Below are 19,487 nucleotides of genomic sequence, written 5' to 3' on the forward strand. Positions count from 1 at the left end.
TTTCGAGGATCATTTTTTCAGAACAAAATTTATATATAAATTAGTTATAATTTCGCTAGAACCGTTTCAGTTTCCTAAGAAATTTTTAAAGGGACTCTAGTTCTTAAATATTTTAATTTAAGTCTTTAATTTGGTAGGCTCAATTTTTTTTTAAATTTGAATAATTATTACCATACTTTCTCAAGATTATGATAACTTGTAAGATGAAGAAGTAGGAAGGAATATTTTTTGTGTCTATATCTTATGTATATTTGTTTAGCAAATATATCCATGCACTTTTAATCCTAGAAATGTGGTTATAATAATCTACAATCGTTTTATCTTATTTTGTTTTGGCATTTCTTTTATATCTTAATGCGTCAAAATCTTTCTCTTATTTGCATTTAAATATCTATTAACTTTAACAATTTATTTTCTTTTATTTATTAAGCATTTAAAAAGATATTAACATTATTTTCGCAATAAAATATAATTATTTTTTTTATAACAATTTTAAATAAAGAAAATATATGTCATTACATATGTGATTTATCATTTTAAATAATCATTTTTATCATTAAATGATTAGCAAACAATTAGATTTATTTTTCGATTTTATATTAAATTCATAAAATTCAATAAATTTACATTTGAACACTTAATCAAAAAGAATTGGCTGTCCTATATCGTTGTAGTCTATTTTTTTTATATGTGTTAGTTAGAATCGTGTGTAGGATGAGAATGGTTTTACAAATCTCAATCAAATTTATTTAATTAAGACCTTTCATATTCTATAACATATGTATATATGGCTCGTGTGTAGATTCACCCTCTTATAACTTCATATATGGGTTACAAGGTTTGTTGGTATCCTTTTGAAAAAAATCGGCAAATCTTATGGCGGATGGGCCTTCATATAATTCCTGTAGGGTAACCTTTAAACGGGCACTTCAAGGCATTATAATTAGTATGAGATGGAAGTTTGACATTTTTTATTTCCTTCTGCAAAATCACACTATATAACTTTAGCAAAAATCCTCCAATCTTATTCAGTGGTAAGAATTATAATCGTTTTCTATTATACCGTAACAATTCCATCTTATGCTGGAATAAGATTTTTCACCTAAGTCTTACCTGACTACTTTGTTATCATTACTAAATTATAAAATTATAAAAACTCCAGAGATATCAAGTCTCACTTTTTTAAATTTATATAGACGATTTGACCTGCCCTGGTAATTTTTAAAATAATTTTCAAATCTATTTAGTTGAATTTCTATATTTTAGAAGAAGTTGGAATTAACAATGTAAGGATGTGTCAATTAAGTAAACTTCATCCTTATATTTTTAATTTTTTTTATACATATAACCATAATATAGGCAATTAAACCGGTTTCTTGAGAAATTATTTTTGTGATCACTAGAATAAGTTACAGAGTGCTGAGATGAGGATAAAAAAATAATGCAAATGGTTTATTGGGAAATGGCTATCTTCCATTCTAAAACATTTATGGTTGAAAAATTTTTATATTAGACTTTAATATTTTGTTTTTTTTTTATCAATTTTTTATTATTAAATATTAAATTCATAATTTCTTAGAAAAGATATACAGATGCAAATTTTTAAATTTATTCTTAAATTTTTTTCCTTCATTTATTAGATGTTTTATATTGAGTTAAAATATTTATTTAAATAAAAAATTTTAAAATAATATCTATAAGATTATCGAAAATGAAACAAAATGCTTTTAAAATATTAATTTTTTGCATTGATAATTAAAATTGGGTAAGAGAGACCAATATAAATCATGTAAAAATAACAATAGCAATTCTTATAGTAACAATTTTAAATATTTATAATGTGGCTATACTCCGGTACAGTGGCGTAGCTACGGGGGTGGTTTTCGGGTTTGGACCCCTCCCAGAGCAAAATTTTTTTTTTAGATTATACGTTCAAAAGACTTAAAAGTTACTTTTTATCAAATAAATACCATGAATATTTATATTTTTCTATTTTTGATGTTCGTGTGGAAGGATAATATATCACTATTGAAATTATTCTGGACAGTATTATTATAAAATCATTAAGATAATCTACTAAATTATAATAATTGATTATTGATGCATTAACTATATTAATTATATAATATCGAAGATATTGTTATGATTTTTGGGCAAAAGGGCTGAAGGCCCGTTAAAGGGGGTCTGAGGGGCTTATATATGTATGAATCCCTCTAAGGAAAATTCCTAGCTACGCCACTGCTCCGGTATATGACTCAAGGGTTATCAAAATAAAAAAATATGGTTTAACATAAACGGGCATTAAGATAAATAAAATAAAACCTTGAAATTGTCAATAATAAAAAAATTAATCTATTCAATATTTTCTATCCATTGTACTTAGGAATCTTTTAGATTATTTTTAAAAGAACACTTTTCGAAACTATCATTTGTTAAAAATATTTTTAAAATTTTATACCCTTTCAACTTATCCTAATTTTGGCGACGGCGATAATATATTGAGCAAAAATAATGATGTTCCTACGCAGCATTCATAACATAATAATAATTGGTTTCCAGAGTTGACGCGAAGGATTGATAGATACTTTAAAATAATGCCCAAAAATTAGTTTAAAAAAATATCAATCTTTTCTGAATAAAACAAAATATCTTCTCAAATTCACTCAGGATGATATTTTGATATGCATATAATACCGCAAGATGGAATACATTATATGAATACATGGTATTGTTTGATATAATTATTATGCGAAAAACTGAAAGATCTTGATAAATTTATGTAATAAATAAAATCAGGATTTATTCGTTTTAACTAGCAGGAACTTAAATTTATTTTGTTAAAAAGTAAATATTAAATATACTCGAAGGTTATGGAATATTGACAAAAACCTTGAAGGTGAGCTTTCATATGAATATGGGATTTTTAACCCCAACTATATATAGACTCACTTCAAAATAATTTTTTAGGATTAGAGTTTTGCCAATTTCTTGCAGTGTATCTTATACATGCCATTTATAAGAAGGTTTTATAATTTTATAAATAAAATTAGATAATATATAAAATAACTTTATTGCAGATTTTCAAGTGTTTTTTATATAATAAATAATATTAATGTTTTCGTGCCAATGTATATGAGGTAATTGATTTACAGTATTATTTATCTTTATAATACTGTTAATTTTGTACTTTATAACTTAATAACTTTAGCGGAAGAAGTTTTGCGCTAATAAAAAATTATATTCTGTATACTCTCAAATAATTTATAATTAAAAATTTAAAGAGTTTTAATTATCGTAATATATAGGCTTAGAATGTTCAGGTAATTTGCAGGCTGATTTTAATAAATCTTATTATTATTTATTGCAAAATACTCTTTTTTAAAAAATATTTTTTTTAAGATATTGGTAGTGATAGAGTGTGCAGAGAGGGTAAATAGTTTTAATCTCAAAATAATTTTGAAAATTATATGTATAATTAATATAAACAAATATTGTCATAATTCTATAATTTAATATATTCTCATTTAAGATAGGGAATCCATGTTTGGTTAAAATTATATACTGAGGTAGAATTTTAATAATTAAAAAATCGTAATTTTCCGAAAATAATTCCACGAATATTTTTGCAGCGAAAATTTAATTTCTATCTTTATAATAATTAAAAAAAATCAAAAAGATTTATAGCAAAAAAATCCTATGAAATTTTTAAGGGTGGTACTAAAATATAGTCAAATATCAGATTTCGAATTTCAAAAACTCAATCTTGTAAAAAAATAGCACAGTCAAAAAAAAATCCGGGTAAAATATTACAGGATAAGAAAAAAAATAACCCCAATAATATAATCCTTAAAGAAAAGATAATAATTTTAGAAACAAACTTCTATATCTGGGGGAAGTAATTCTAATAATATAAGCACTAGAATCCTGGATTTAAAAAGTTAGAAAGAGGCTAGATAATGTAAAATAAATAATAAAATATTCTGTATTTCTGTAAGAAGATTCTACAGCACTAGAATAGCTGCAACTAGCTATATAGGAGAAAAAATAGGATTAGAAGTTTGCCGGTAAAATATAATCTCAATACACGGGAACATGCCCATTAGACAATCTTATGTCTTATATATTAGATACAAATATATTTTTTTAATTTATAAATTTTACTTTTCTATATACATTATTTTACTTATATTCTAAGTAACTCACTCAAGTAATTTTTTAAATTAACAATTTAATTTTTTGAATAAATCAGTTTTTTTTGGCATATTAAATTAATATTATCATTATTTAGAAATAAAATATATACTTATCTATAATTAATTATTCGACTCTTGCTAGTGTCTATTTTTCATTACAGGACCTAAAAAAAATTCTTTTGTCTGATTCACGTTTAACATTAGGATTGAACTTTGCCCTAAGATATTTTTAAATATCTCAGTAATTACACATCAATTTTGAATTATCGGGTTAAGCCTTTTCACTGTAGAAAAATGAGTAAATCTTAAGCCTATAAAGATATATTTTTAACAATTTTTTTTTCCTCAGCGAACTAAAATTTAAATACAGTGTTGTCAAATATAATATTTTTAATTTTAAATGAAAATTTGTATCCAATAACCTTCCATCACATTTTTATACTTCTAAATTCAATAAGAGCCCTTTTATAATAACAAAGCCTAAAGTTAAAATGATATTAATTTATAGGTGATGCCCAACCTCTAAAATCTGACGGTTATAAAAAATTTTAATTTTTTATATATATATATAATCAATCAATAATAATCATATTAAAACAAGATATTGGTTTCATTTTATACATATAAACATTAATATATTATATAAAAATAATGATAACATATTTTTTTTTCTTTTTAGGTTTCACATTTTCTGGTGGTAAGCTCCTTCACTTATCTATTATATTATTAATCTTGTTATCTATTTTTATCTTTGTATTTCTGATCGATTATTGATCACCGGTATATCATTTTCGAGGCCAAAGTATTTTGATCTCCCCCACCGGTGCATCAAATCAATATCGACCAGATATCCCATCTGATCTTTCCCACTGGTAATACCGATGGATCTCCCACCGGCATTGTAACTTGGTAGACAGACATTGAGTTTGAACGGTCCCCGAGGTCACCTACATCCCATCATCCTAGCGCTGGCCAAGAAATCGTTATCATCTGACCCACGAGTTCAGCTGGTCGTCTTTTTTAGTTTATTAGACAAGTATCCTAGCACCCGGCTGTCCAAGCCTGTTGGTGACCGGGGTGGCATTTCTCAGCTCAGAAATTTATCATATCATATGTCTAAAGCCATACACCATCGAAGAAAAACCCGAAAATTTTTAACTCCTTTCCAGGAATAAACCTGTGACCTTCGGTTTACAAGCCTTCATCACACAACACTGCACAACCCCGGCGTTCATGATAACATATATATATATAAATTATATAGCTCACTATGATAAGATATAGAAAAAATTATATTTTAAGATATATGGAATATCAGAGATGGATCAGAATGAACACAATTTTTATTTATATATGTTTTTACTATGCGAAATCTATTTTACTAAATTTTAAAAAATTTTAACCATTTTTTTGAGATCTTTCTACCTTCAAACACCAACCAAATTCTGGTCTGTTGATCCTATATTATGATAATAGGTGTAAATGCATTATTTTAAATACTTCCAAATTATATTATCATTTTAATAGGTCTAATCTATTATTTACATATTAAAATATACTTCGTAATTTATCTACTCTGTTACCAACAGAAATATTATATTTTAACTCTAATCATACTAATTTCAAAATTGGTTACCATCTTATTATAAATTGTAATATATTTTGATAATATTTTCCAATATAATTGGCAAACTATTTTTTTAATTGAAAATTTTTAATATTTTTTGACGACATAATCTATATTTTTATTTTGGTAATTATATTAAGGTGCATCCAATATAGAACCCCCTGCTATGAAAGGTATATTATACAATTTAATATAAAATATAAAGTAATATATAAATAATGTTGCCCTACTAGTGTTGTTAAACACTCGATTTGAGTCGATTTAAAAAAAACGGCTAACTCATTATAAAAAATTGATTTAAACTCGAGATTTAGCCCTAAGATTTTCAAGCTTATGCCAATGATCAAAATCTTTAGACTTGTGTAATACTTTTCTAAATAAAATATTGTTATGCGCTTTTTAAAATCGGCTCGAATAGAACCGTTTAACAACAATATTTCCCACTTACATAAATTACTTTACCTCTATTTTCTATCCTATTTGGTAAAATTTATCTCCCATACTTTATTTATCGAAATCTGATTGCAGAAACATCTCCTACACCTTCTATAGATGATAAAGTAAAACAAGGTATGAAATATCAGTATGATCTCATATTATTTGCTCGTAATATATAATATTTGTATTATTATTCAATATCTATAACTAATAAAAAGTAAATGAAGCAAAAAAATTGTATATTTATTTTTGCCAAATTTTAATTTTTTTGGAAAATTTGAAGCTGGTGCCATTAGAAATCTTAGGTCTTCAGGTACAATGTTTAATTTTTTGGTTTAAATAATATTTGTTATTTTATATTAAGTCATTTTTATATTCAATTAATATTATGGATAGAGTTTTAGTTTAAATAAGCATTATAATTAGTGTTCAATTTATTTTATTGAAAATTTGCTAAACCCATTTTAAAGATTGAATAAATATAACACGCTAATTCTAATTAATTTATAAATTAATTTCTATATTATTAGAGTTAAAAAGAATTAATCGCGAAGAAGGAAATTTTTACTATTCACGAAAACTCATAATACTTTACCAATAATCCAAAGCTTATATATATATATACAATAAATATATCTTGATCATAAAAATATATATTATCTTCTATTCTAAAACTAATCAAAAAAAATTGAATACGAATAATCAAAATATTTGCGATTATAGCATTAAATTATATAATTGTTATGTTTGGGGATATTTAATTTCCTCTACGGTTAAAAGGAATTTTATTAAAATCAGTTGTAGCGATTGTCTCTAAGTGATGTATGGTCGTAATAATTTTAAATCATGTTTCATCATTAGGTATGGAAAATTCTTCGGTAGCAAAAATTTTTTATGTTTTGTTTTAGATGTCTTCTCATTTGATCTATAATATTTCCAAAATTCTATTATTTATTTTTTTTTCAACGAAATTATTTTTATTTATTTTTAAAAAGAGTGATAAATTTTTTTTAATAAATTTGTTATCGTTAAAATATGCATTTTTTTAAAAAAGAAGTACCCACACCATCCTTTACCCCACCTACCCTTAAAGCTTACTAAACTATAATGTTAAGTTATCATTCTTTATAAATTAAGTTATTCAAATAAATTATTAAATTTTTATTTTATATATTACAAAAATAAATATATTTTTTCTGATGTTGTAAATATCTAGTTAAATTAATAAAAAAAATAACACCCCCCCCCCCCACACTCATCCCCAACCATTTTCTAATGCTTAGATTTAACAAATGGAATATGTTTTGCATATTTGCTCTAAGGCATAATATCTGAGATATCATATTCATTTATTTTTCAATTAATATAAAACAATAACTCTAACATAAATTGCAGATGATGGGTGGGCAAAAATATCTGAAGATAGATATACTGAGGGTAAAAAATTACCACCAGGTTTTAAATTATTTTTTTAGTACAATATTTATATATAAGGTTTTGTTGACATATTGAATCTTTAAAATAAAATGTTAAAAGGTTGGTTTAATAGTAAAAGTTATACGCCCGTATCCCTTGTAATTTTTTGGTCTGAGTCCCAAGATACTAAATCTTGAAGGGATCATATGTTCAATATTTTTTGTACAAATAATTGTAATAGAAAATGTAATATTTTATATAAAATATGAACCATTTTATATTCCAGTGCCTGATTCATCCATAATTTAGGAAATCCAAGTTGATGATCGCTTGAATTATATTGTTTTAGAAGATATTTTTAAGATAAACTTGTAAAAGATCCTTTTATAAATTTTATTCTCATCTATTTTATACTCATATGAAAAGTGCGCTGATAAATTTTTAGCTTATATCCCAAAATATATTGGGAAAATCTTTATTTTATTTATAATAATGTCTATGATTTTAAAAAAGGAATTTTTTTTTCAGAAAAACATAATAATGTTCCTAAAAACGGAAATTATTTAAGTATAAAATCTAATTTTTCACAAAATTTAATAGGTCTTTTCAGTTTTCCACATATTTAATAAAGGATAGATAGGATGTCATGATATGAAGATATACTGTGGTTATAGAATTTTGAATTAGACAAATTTTTCCCATTTTAAATAAACATTTGAAATTCTTCATATGCTAATAGGAAGAATTTCACCAATCCTTTATCTTTCCAGCCCAAAGTTTTAAAATATATTATCATGTATATTAATTTATATTTGTTATATATATATAACTTACAAGTTATCTTAAAAAATAAGTTATATAATAATATTCATATATTGTTGAATCTAATATTTAAAAAATCATTTAGATACTAAATATCATAGAGGTACATATATTATAAATAATTTTATTATATTATATGGCATTTCTAAGCCATTATTGATTTTATATAATTAAAGTTTATATTATTAATGTGTAAATTAGCTCAAATTTCATGATATAATTGTTTAAATTTTATAAAATAGATATTTTAAACATATGTTTACCGAAAAACGGAATTAGAAAAATATTATTCTTTGTATTTTCCAACTTAGAATAATTATTTAGTGCGTTTTTTTAATGTTAAAAATCTATTTCGGAATTATATTTAATAATTAGTAAATTACACCTATAATATACATTTTATTACATTGAGAAATAACACATATTGCCTTGAGCATAAATACTTTATAGGATTTATGTGTAGAAATATTAAGACTAAGTCCAAATTTATGTTTACAAAAAGGATTGCTATGAAATTACCATAACTAACGGTAGAATAGAATTAGATAATAATAAAGTTTATTTTGTTTAAAATAAGAGTTAAAAAAAATTTCGATAGATATTTTACAAACTAAATATTTTTGATACATAGGAGAGATGTATTATAATATCTTAATTGGAGATTAAAAATTCCCGGGAAAATAGGAACGAAGAAAAATTCTCTAGAAAATATAAAAATTTGAATGACATCTAGAGAAATATCCTAAAAATTATGTAGCATACTTCAAAATTTCAGCTGCTTTCCCTATACATTCTTATGCTCTGTACTCTGCTAGATAGCCAATTATTTTGTATATATTTATAATTAGTGATTGCCCAGTTAATTTTATTGTTATTATAGTTTCTGACATTTCTCAATGTGATAAATTTTTTCCATAATATAGAGGATCTTAATTCCCTGCAAAATGATGGAAATCCCATTATGTTAAATCTCATTTACACTATATTTCATAATAATTCGATTTTTTTTTCTATCTATAATATAGATTATTATACAAATTAAATATATTTTTTTTAAATATAACAAATGTCTTTTATATAGATGATTTGAACTGCACAGGTAATTTAAAAGATATGTTTTATATTCATTTAGATTGATTTTTTAAATCTTTACATTTTAATCATATTTAATAAAACTAGCAGGAGTTAACATTTTTTTATATTATTAAAAGTAAGTAGTAGCCCATATGCAATTCCATGTAGAGAAAGTAAAATATACCTCACCGATATTACAATATTTTATATGATGTATGTCATAAATGATCAGATAATAAAATAATCTTTCGATCAACAAATTTTTCTAAATATTTTGAAATAATTTTTTTTTCTATAACTTTACAATGAATTATTAATTTCAGCTCTTTTTCCCAAATATTTAATATAACAATAAAGATTATAACCCCCCCCCCTCCTATATTCAATTTAGAAATGGAGATGACTTGATCCCCTATAAAACTATATAAAGACATTTTTCTGTGATATGATGATTTTATTAAATTATTATTTCTTTTAGCGTATAAATTTAATATATATAACACAATTCCTAATATAAGGAACAAATGCGAAACATATTTTATTGATTTTAGATATAATTATATTTAAGCTGTTATGATTTGCTGCTACCATATATTAATTATTTATAATGTTTGAATTACCGTAGGTAAAATAAAATAACTTAAAAATTTAAGATATAATTATAATATTAGTTACATATATATTTTTCCAAATTTTTTAAAATGATTAATAATAAAAATATTATCTAAACAAAAAAAAATGATTTAAAATATCAACATACGTCCAAATTTTTGTATATAAAAAAAATTCATAGGTATTTAATATTTATATTGAAAAATTTTATTATAAATTTTTTTATTATAACAATCAATTTATATTATATAATGGACTATAAACTCTAATTTTTATAAAATATAAGATATTTATAATACCGTATACTTTTTGATAACATTTAAATATGGCTGCTAAACTATCTGTAAATAAAATAATAAACTAACAAGAAATTAAAAGTGAAATTGAAGAATAAAAGAAAAAAAAACAAAATAAAGAAAGAAAGAAAGAAAGTGTAAAATTGTTATAAAAAAAAATAATAAATACAATATATTATATAATATATATAATAAAAAAGAAAGAAAATAGAGACATTTTTTTAAAAAAAATTTGCCCAACAAGCAACTTAAAATAAATATCAGGAAAAAATTATAAATATCCTTATACCCTTATTTTTAAAATGTTATTAAATGGTTTTACATTTCCCATGGTGCAATTCAATTCCAACTTCGTAGAATACATTACCCCTATGAATTTCAGAGTTACTCTATAAATTTATACATATATATATAGTATAAATTGGCCCATGATAAATATCTGAAATTCGCAGTGTAAATAATGAATATATGTGTTTAACACTCCGACAAAATCTATCAGAATAATATACACTATATATAATTTAAAAATAAAATAGTTGCACTCTTATGACATACAATACTTTATACACATATTATGATATAGATTATTTTCCTCCTGAAAATATTTTAGAAACAGCTCCTACAGGTATATATTCCAACATAAATAATTATATTATATTAGGTATATATATAACTCAAAAACATTTATTTATGCTATTGTATTATGTAATGATTATAATTTTTGAACACTTATAGACTTTGGCTTATGTATGTTTAGATTATTTATAATATTTAAAATCAAATAAAACAATTTTGGTATTATTATTATTAGATGGCTTCAGTGGTGTAGCTACGGGGGTGGTTCGGGTTTGGACCCCTCCCAGAGCTAAATCTTTTTTCTAGATTATACGTTCAAAAGACTTAAAAGTGACTTTATATTAAATAAATGCCATTAATATTTATATTTTTCTAGTTTTGATGTTTGTGAAAGGATATTATATTACTATTGAAATTATTCTGGATAGTATTATTATAAAGTCATTGAGAATAATCTACTAAATTATAATAACATATTATTGATACATTTAAAAAATGTATTTATTATATATTATAGAAGATATGGTTATAATTTGTAAGAATAACCCGGCCGAAGGCCGGGAAAAAGGGCCGAAGGCCAGTTAATGGGGGTCTGGGGGCGAAGCCCCTAGGCTTTTATATGTACCCCCTCTAAGAAAAATTCTTAGCTACGCCACTGGATGCCTTAATCAAATATTTATCCTAGATAATTATTTTTAATCTTTAGGTTAAATCTTGAATTTATTGGTTGGGGCTAAAAACTTGACCAAACTATAATATATTTAGTTAACTGATTTAGCAACCTCATTTGAGATAAGAAATATTGGAATAAATAATTTTTTTAAATTATTATTGTATCTATTTCTATGATATAAATATAATACATCTATATATAAGATTTATTGATTTAATAAATTGCTTTTATAGATTTAATCTGCAGGGGTAATGAAAAAAAAATATTTTGGATGAATATTAATATTATATATCAATTATTTCAATGCTAAACGTCTAACTTTAATGGGTTTTAGTCAACTGTTGTTTCAGGATATTGGGGATAAAATTAAGGCCTTTTTGCTATTAGCAAGTAAGTATTTTAGCATACCCAGCTTCCAGCTCGTCCCCAGATGTAATACTCTCATATCCAACTATCAACGAGTGTTAATTGCTAATAAATCTAGTCAAATAAATCTAATTCGTATATTCATTTTACCATAACGCAGATGTCAGCTCACTCATAACTATATCATAAACATACTCTGACCATCTACAAGAAAATATAATATCGACAACTTTAGAGTGAGTGGGGTTCATATAAGATAATTTATATCAACAGCAAAACATTCTTTCGCAAGTTACACTCATTTAGCATGGTTGCTTCAGCAATTAAATTTTTGATGCCAACTTAACTTTCACAACACCTTTAATATTTTTGGTATTTTAAAGACATTGTTTTTTGTATATAAAGATAGATATAGATAGATGACCCCAAAGGGGATATATTTGTTAGAAAATATCCGTAGATCATATCAATTTCTTAAGTATTCATGCCTTTTTTAGGGCAATATCTTTCTAACCATATTTTTTATAATTTTTATAAATAATTGTGCACAAAATAATTTTAAATAAATTTTTAAAGCAAGTACTCTACATTTTTCACTTACCTTCTTAATCCATGCTTTATATATTCTTAATGATGCCTCTAGATATGTCTGTCCTAATTCCTTGCTATAGAGTAATTTCTCCTTTCTGCCAAGCCTCTCATATTTTATCACAAGATACCAGGGTTATATAAAGCGGTATTCTAAAAATATCTTGGCTAAACAATTTCTCATTAGTTAGGCACTTATGTGATTTTTATTAAATTATTTCCAACTGATCAGAGGTATTTATACACCCTCCTTAAGTCAATCCTATTTAAACTCCCGACATATGTATATCCATAAAAAAATATCAAAAGTAGGAAAACCCATAACTTCTATCCCATTTCACCTCAAATTTAAGATGTCACCTCCACATATCAAAAAATTATCCAAAAGCAACCCTAGCTCCTTTCTTTAGATAAATGAACCTATATCCTATGAGAATTTAAAAAGGTTTAACAAAATTAAAGTTTAAACACACTCAAAACGAGAGTCAACATATATCATTGGACATCAGATATACCGTACCCCGTGCTAAAATATCAGGCTCTCTATGACAGTGTCAATTACTTAGGCCTGCTTCAAAAAACAATTAATAACATTATTACGAATTTCCCTCTTAATCATGTTCCGAACAACTACATCCCATAGATTGCAAGCAAGTCCTTCTTTCATATCTTAGAATTCGTCCGATATTCTACTACTTGACAGATCCTTCTTGTTTTAAAAATAACCTAGCTAATCAACGGGAATCTTATTGTAGACATTTCCTCTGCTATTTCTCCCTTTACTTATTATTGGATTCTTTGTCAAAATTATTCCATCTTCTTTATAAAAATTATGAAAATATCTTTTTAGGATTTCTATTATTATTTTATATCAACATAAAACTTATCAAATTTTTATGGGCTGCATAATCTATTGACTTTATATGAGGCTAAAGAAAAATTCATAAAATATGATTAGGCTTACCAACCCCGGGGATGACCATACTTGATTTCCTTATACTTTAGTAGTAGTTAAGCTAAACCCGGTGTATTTATGTTAATGGCAATCCTAGACCTAATTATAGAAGAATATTCTATTAAGTTATATTAAATTTTTCTACTATAAATGAATATAAAATCATAATATTATTTTGGTTGTAATCCTAATGGGCCGTTTTTTAAAAAAATTAACATGAGTCGGGCTTTTTATTAACATATTAAGACAGTTTGTCTTTAAATGATATATTTTATTCTGTTTTTGTAAAATAAATATAAAATATTCCCATTTTAGAAATGAAAAAATCATACTACTCATGCCTTAATCGTAAATATTTGTTAATTTATACAATTTTGATCCCGAAAATTCGCAATTAAAATATTTCAATCTGTACTATTATTTTATTACTTTAAACAACCTTTATTTTTATTGTTCAGGCAAAAAAAAACAACATATTTAAGTTCTCAAGGAAACTAAAAACCTATTCAATTTTATATTCTATTTAATATAGTTCGCGACTCTCGAAGTATTTTATTACTCCTTTATTCTCCTTTTTTTAACTTATAAATTCGTCATTTTACTTGATAAATTAAAATTGTTATGATAAATCTCAGTGTTTTAAATTACAAATATACGCTCTCGTAAATTATTTTTAGGGGCAAAATTTTCCCGACCGCAATTTTTAAATTATTCTAAACCCGAACTAGCCCGCTATTTATTTTTTTTGACTCGATCACTAATTTTTTAGGGTCAGGAAGAAACTTATCATGTTTTTCAACTAAGCAAATATTAATAAAATTATATAATATAAATCTCTATTTTTACGCGTTCCTTAGTGAAGAAAAGTTAACTCATATGTATTCTTTAGCTAGAGTCCATTTTTTTGTAAATTTAAAAAATGGGTGGGCATGGTTTTTGGTTTGTAAACTTATATATTAGTATTTTTGAATAGAATACCAAATCTATATATAATTATGTAGGATAATATGATCGATAATTATTATCTCAATTTCTAACATTGTATAATTATATATGTCGTATTATGGAATTCATAGTGATTCATGACCTTAGAATTAATAATCATTCATTGATTTTTAATCTTAAATATCTGTTTGAACCCTAAAATGTATTTCAAAAACTATGAATTTTGTTATAGAACAGTTGAATACCTATCAGTTTTTATTGTTTTTTCTTGCAAATAGATTAATATATACATGTAAAGATTATAATAGCAAAAATTGTCTGAAAATTACAAGATATCTATTCTACACTTATTGGAATACATTTGATATAAATTTGAGAAATTGAGAATACCAATGGATTTCATATCTCAATACTATATAAATATAGGTCTAGAATTGGAGTGCTCCACTTGCACAAATGTTTAAAATGAGAAAATCAACATTAAAGTTTAAAATAAAATACAGAAAAAAGTTATTGATCAATTTTGACAATAACTTTGGCAATCAATAATTAATATTTTTTAATCTATTTTTTATTTTTATATATATTGGAAATAACTAAGTTATTATCCACTTCTAACTCAAAAATTTTGAAAATGTCGAGTGGAGCACTCCAATTCTACGACAATATATAAAAATAGTAGTAGATATTTAATTAGTACCAAATTGTTGATAGATAACATAATAGTAGATATTTAATTAATACTTAATTGTTGATAGATAACATTTTAATTATAAAGATGTAATGAGCATTACAATATTTTTATATCGTTAATATAATTGATACTTTTACTATAATTATTATTAATTTCTATCAAAAAATTTTTTACCAGAAACGAAGAAAATATAATTGAATAAATCAAATCGAATAATCAAAATTTTATAACCTTTAAATTCAATAAAATTTATGTCATATATAGGATAATGGAATAATATTGTAAATATTGTATATAAAATTATATTCCATTATTATATTCATCTACAATTAGAGAAAATTATTTGAAATTATTAATAAAAGTTAAATTAATTGAATATTTTATATGAGATTTTTGTAGCTTAAAAATTTCTTCATTTTGATTGTAATAACTTTCGATATCGGGTATGGCTATGAGCGGGTAATCTATCAATTCCCTATTCATATTTATATTGTATTATCTGTATACACGACATGTTTAAGATTTTTGTTTCCCCGTTTGCAATCCCTGTTTTACATTGACAAGTGACTATCAAGTTGAACTGAGTACATTATAAAATATTGCCCTCGTATTATTATGAGATCCGTATCTGGTAATGGTTTGATTGATATGACAAAATGATGTTAGTTCATCCGTAATGAAAACTTAAAAAATTTCACAATATTAGTAGTATCATCATCAAATTATTATATTTAGATTTCTAACATCATCTAGGTCTTGCATTTTTAAAAAGAAATTATTGATAAGATTGATTGCTTTGTCAATTATAACTCTAAATCTTAAAATTGAGACAAGCTGATAAAAAATCACTGGAATTTCACATAAAATTTCTCCATCCATAATTTGCGACAATCTTGTAGCGCTTGCATCTACACAAAGATATTGTTTAAACAACCCTTCCATGCTAAAAAGCCTAAAAAATTTTAAATATTTTTATAGAATATAACTCTACCTATAGTATCATGTAGACTGTCCATAAACAATTTTTTGAAATCTATTATTTATTCAGCATATCACAAATAATTCCTTCTTCATTATTTTTATTCATCTAACTTTTATAAAATATTCAATAAAAATAGTTTAGAGCCAATTTAAAATTTTCGTTAAAAATTACTAGTAAATATTTTCCCATATCCTGATTATTCAAAAACCTTTATTAAGTTTCCACTAGCTGTGCTCACGGCTTAGCCTTACATGGTTCAGCTAATTCTTAAATTCGATTATCAGAAAATGCACAAAATATGTATAGATAAAATTATATAATATTAGTAAAGTTTAAAAAAATAAACTTCATCCAATTAACTTTTGACATATTTTTATTTGGGGGTTTACCGATTTATTTAAATTATCTTAATAAGTATTAGATTTTGAAAATAAAAATAAGAATATATGTTTGTAAATTGATTCCTCTTTGAAATATGTAGTATTTTATTTTAAAAAAATATAATGAGAAATTACCATTTATAAATTTTTTTAAACCGTTTTGAACTTGTTTAAACCGATATGAAGGTATTTACAACTATTTCCAAATTATACTAAAATGCTATAATACCCATTTATGTTTAATCAGACTGCAACCCCCGAAATTGTATATCATCCCCTGTAGCATGAAACTACTTCTTTGGTTTCATTAAAATAACATGATCCAGCTTAATTTGGACCTAGAATTAACATTCTACTAGGCCATACAGGCTTACTCGAAAGCGCAATCATTTTGATAATGTAAAATTAGTACTCTTAGAATATTTTAATTAACACATTCCAAATCGGTTGAAAGTTATACATCATTATATGTTTTAATTTTTTCTATTTAAATTTCTTGTACTTCTTCTTTATGGAAAGGGTTAATAAATAAAATGTAAATTTTTTATTTTGCTTTCTCGGTTTTCCAATAATTAAACATTCCAATTTTAACTTGGCAAAAATTTCCTACTAAGATTTTTCAAAATATAAGCATTCTTAGATAATCCGTAATTTTGTAATATTAAGAATAAATTTTCTGATATATTTTTCAACTTCTTTTATTTACTTTAATACATATACGGTTATATAAAAAAATAATCTAGGATATTATACCTAGTTTTATCGAAATACGAAAATCTCTGCGAGTCGGGACTGTCTACTACAAGGCACCCGAAGTTTTATTCGATCCATATTATAGTAATTATTGCATTTTATCCTTTTATTTAACAAAAAAATTTCCTATTTCTACTAATATAATATGTCGTAGAGCTAGTATAACTTCTTGATTTAGTAAGAAAAAAATCATAATATTTACATATTTAAAATAAGATTATACCTTAAAAATGTCGTTATCTAACATTTTAAAACTACTAGAATTATTTATTTACATAAAATGGAAAGGCTATAGCATAGATTGGTGGGCCTTAGGGGTAGTTTTGTACGAAATGTTGGTTGGCAAACTTCCCTTTGGCCTAGAAGACAAGCCCATATCTGACAACGATGACACATATCGTTTACAAGGTTCAATAATTTTTTATACTTTAATGAAATTTGATAAAAAATATTTAAACTCAATAAATTATCATTGATTTCAAAATATCAAAATTTATTTTTCAATTATAAAGATAATAGATATATTTAATATATATTTATTTTATTTAGCTAAATATGGAAGGGTGAAAATCCCTATATTCATTTCCTTCAAAATCTCCTTCATCATCAGAGGATTCCTGACAGAAGTTTGATAAAAATAATTAAATTTTATTTTAAAACATTATATCAGTAAAATTCAATTAAGTTTATTTTCTAAATATGCTTTAAGAAATTAAAATTTTTCTGAATTTATAACTAATGTTAAATTTTTAAACTTTTCTAATTGTGTATTTATGATATGTTTATTCGTATATTAAAATAAAAGTTTTTATTTATTTTCATTAAAATTCTCATATACCAATTTAAATTCAATTTTAAACCTACCTTAACTCATAAATATATATATACATCATATTATAATTAATAGGATCCCAATAAAAGGCTCGTTTCAAATCCGAATGGTTTAGAGGACATAAAATCTCACAAGTTTTTCAAAACAATTGATTGGAATATGGTAAAATTATATTGATTATCTTTTTGAGTTTCATTATTTATTTGTATTTTCACTAACCTTTTAAGTTGGAAGAAAAGAAAAAATTAAACTTAAATAATCTATAGAAACAAATAAATGAATAGGATTTATACCATAGTAACTCGATGTTTGGCAATCTTCCAAATAATTCGAAGCTTCAGTACTATCTGAGAGTTATGGCTCCTTATCTTTTCCTTTACCCCTAATTTTTTCTCATTGGGCTTAACTCTACCTACATCTTCCCTCAAATAATATTTATCGAATCCCTTTCATTAGAGCTTTTGCCATTAAGTTTCTTAAAGGTCGGCAAAGATGTAATAGAATCTCTCTGGGATTTCTGACTTTTTAATATAGCAACTGATGTAATGGTTGGTTGTAATAACCGCCATTTAAACTATTTATGGCAGTATTAGCCAAGATCATTCAAGAATTTACTTCCGACAGTCAAAGGGTATGAGATGTATACAAATTTTCATAAGGTTAAAGTTCTTCAAAGCTCGCTCTATAATTAATGTAGTATTGTTCTCATATTTCTAATAGTTGTTTTGAATCACCAACAAGAACTTTAGGTGATTTCTTGTATTGGCTAATATTTGAGTGAATATTGGGTTATTTAATATCCCAGGATTGTAATTCGTACTGGACCATAAGTCTGGGATTAATCTTTTCTTCTAAATGCACTTCCTAGGTATGGACAAGTATGGCAGAATCCAATCCCCTTTTCGGATGTAACAATGTTTCCGGTTTAAAGAAGGTGTCATTCTTTTCTTCCAGCTTAAAAGGTTAGTAAAAAAATATATATAAATAATGAAACTCAAAAAGAAAGTCAATCTAATTTTACCAGATTCCAATCAAATTTTTGAAAAACTTATGAGATTTTATATCCCTAAAACCATTTGAATTTGAACCGAGCCTTTTAATGGGATCCTATTAATTATAATATGATGTATATATATATTTATGAGTTAAGGTGGGTTTAATGAAAATAAATAAAAACTTTTATTTTAATATACGAATAAACATATCATAAATACACAATTAGAAAAGTTTAAAAATTTAACATTAGTTTTAAATTCAGAAAAATT

This window comes from Gordionus sp. m RMFG-2023, chromosome 2 (assembly GCF_954871325.1).
Source record: "Gordionus sp. m RMFG-2023 chromosome 2, tfGorSpeb1-WG-v2, whole genome shotgun sequence".
Lineage (NCBI taxonomy): Eukaryota > Metazoa > Nematomorpha > Gordioida > Chordodea > Parachordodidae > Gordionus > Gordionus sp. m RMFG-2023.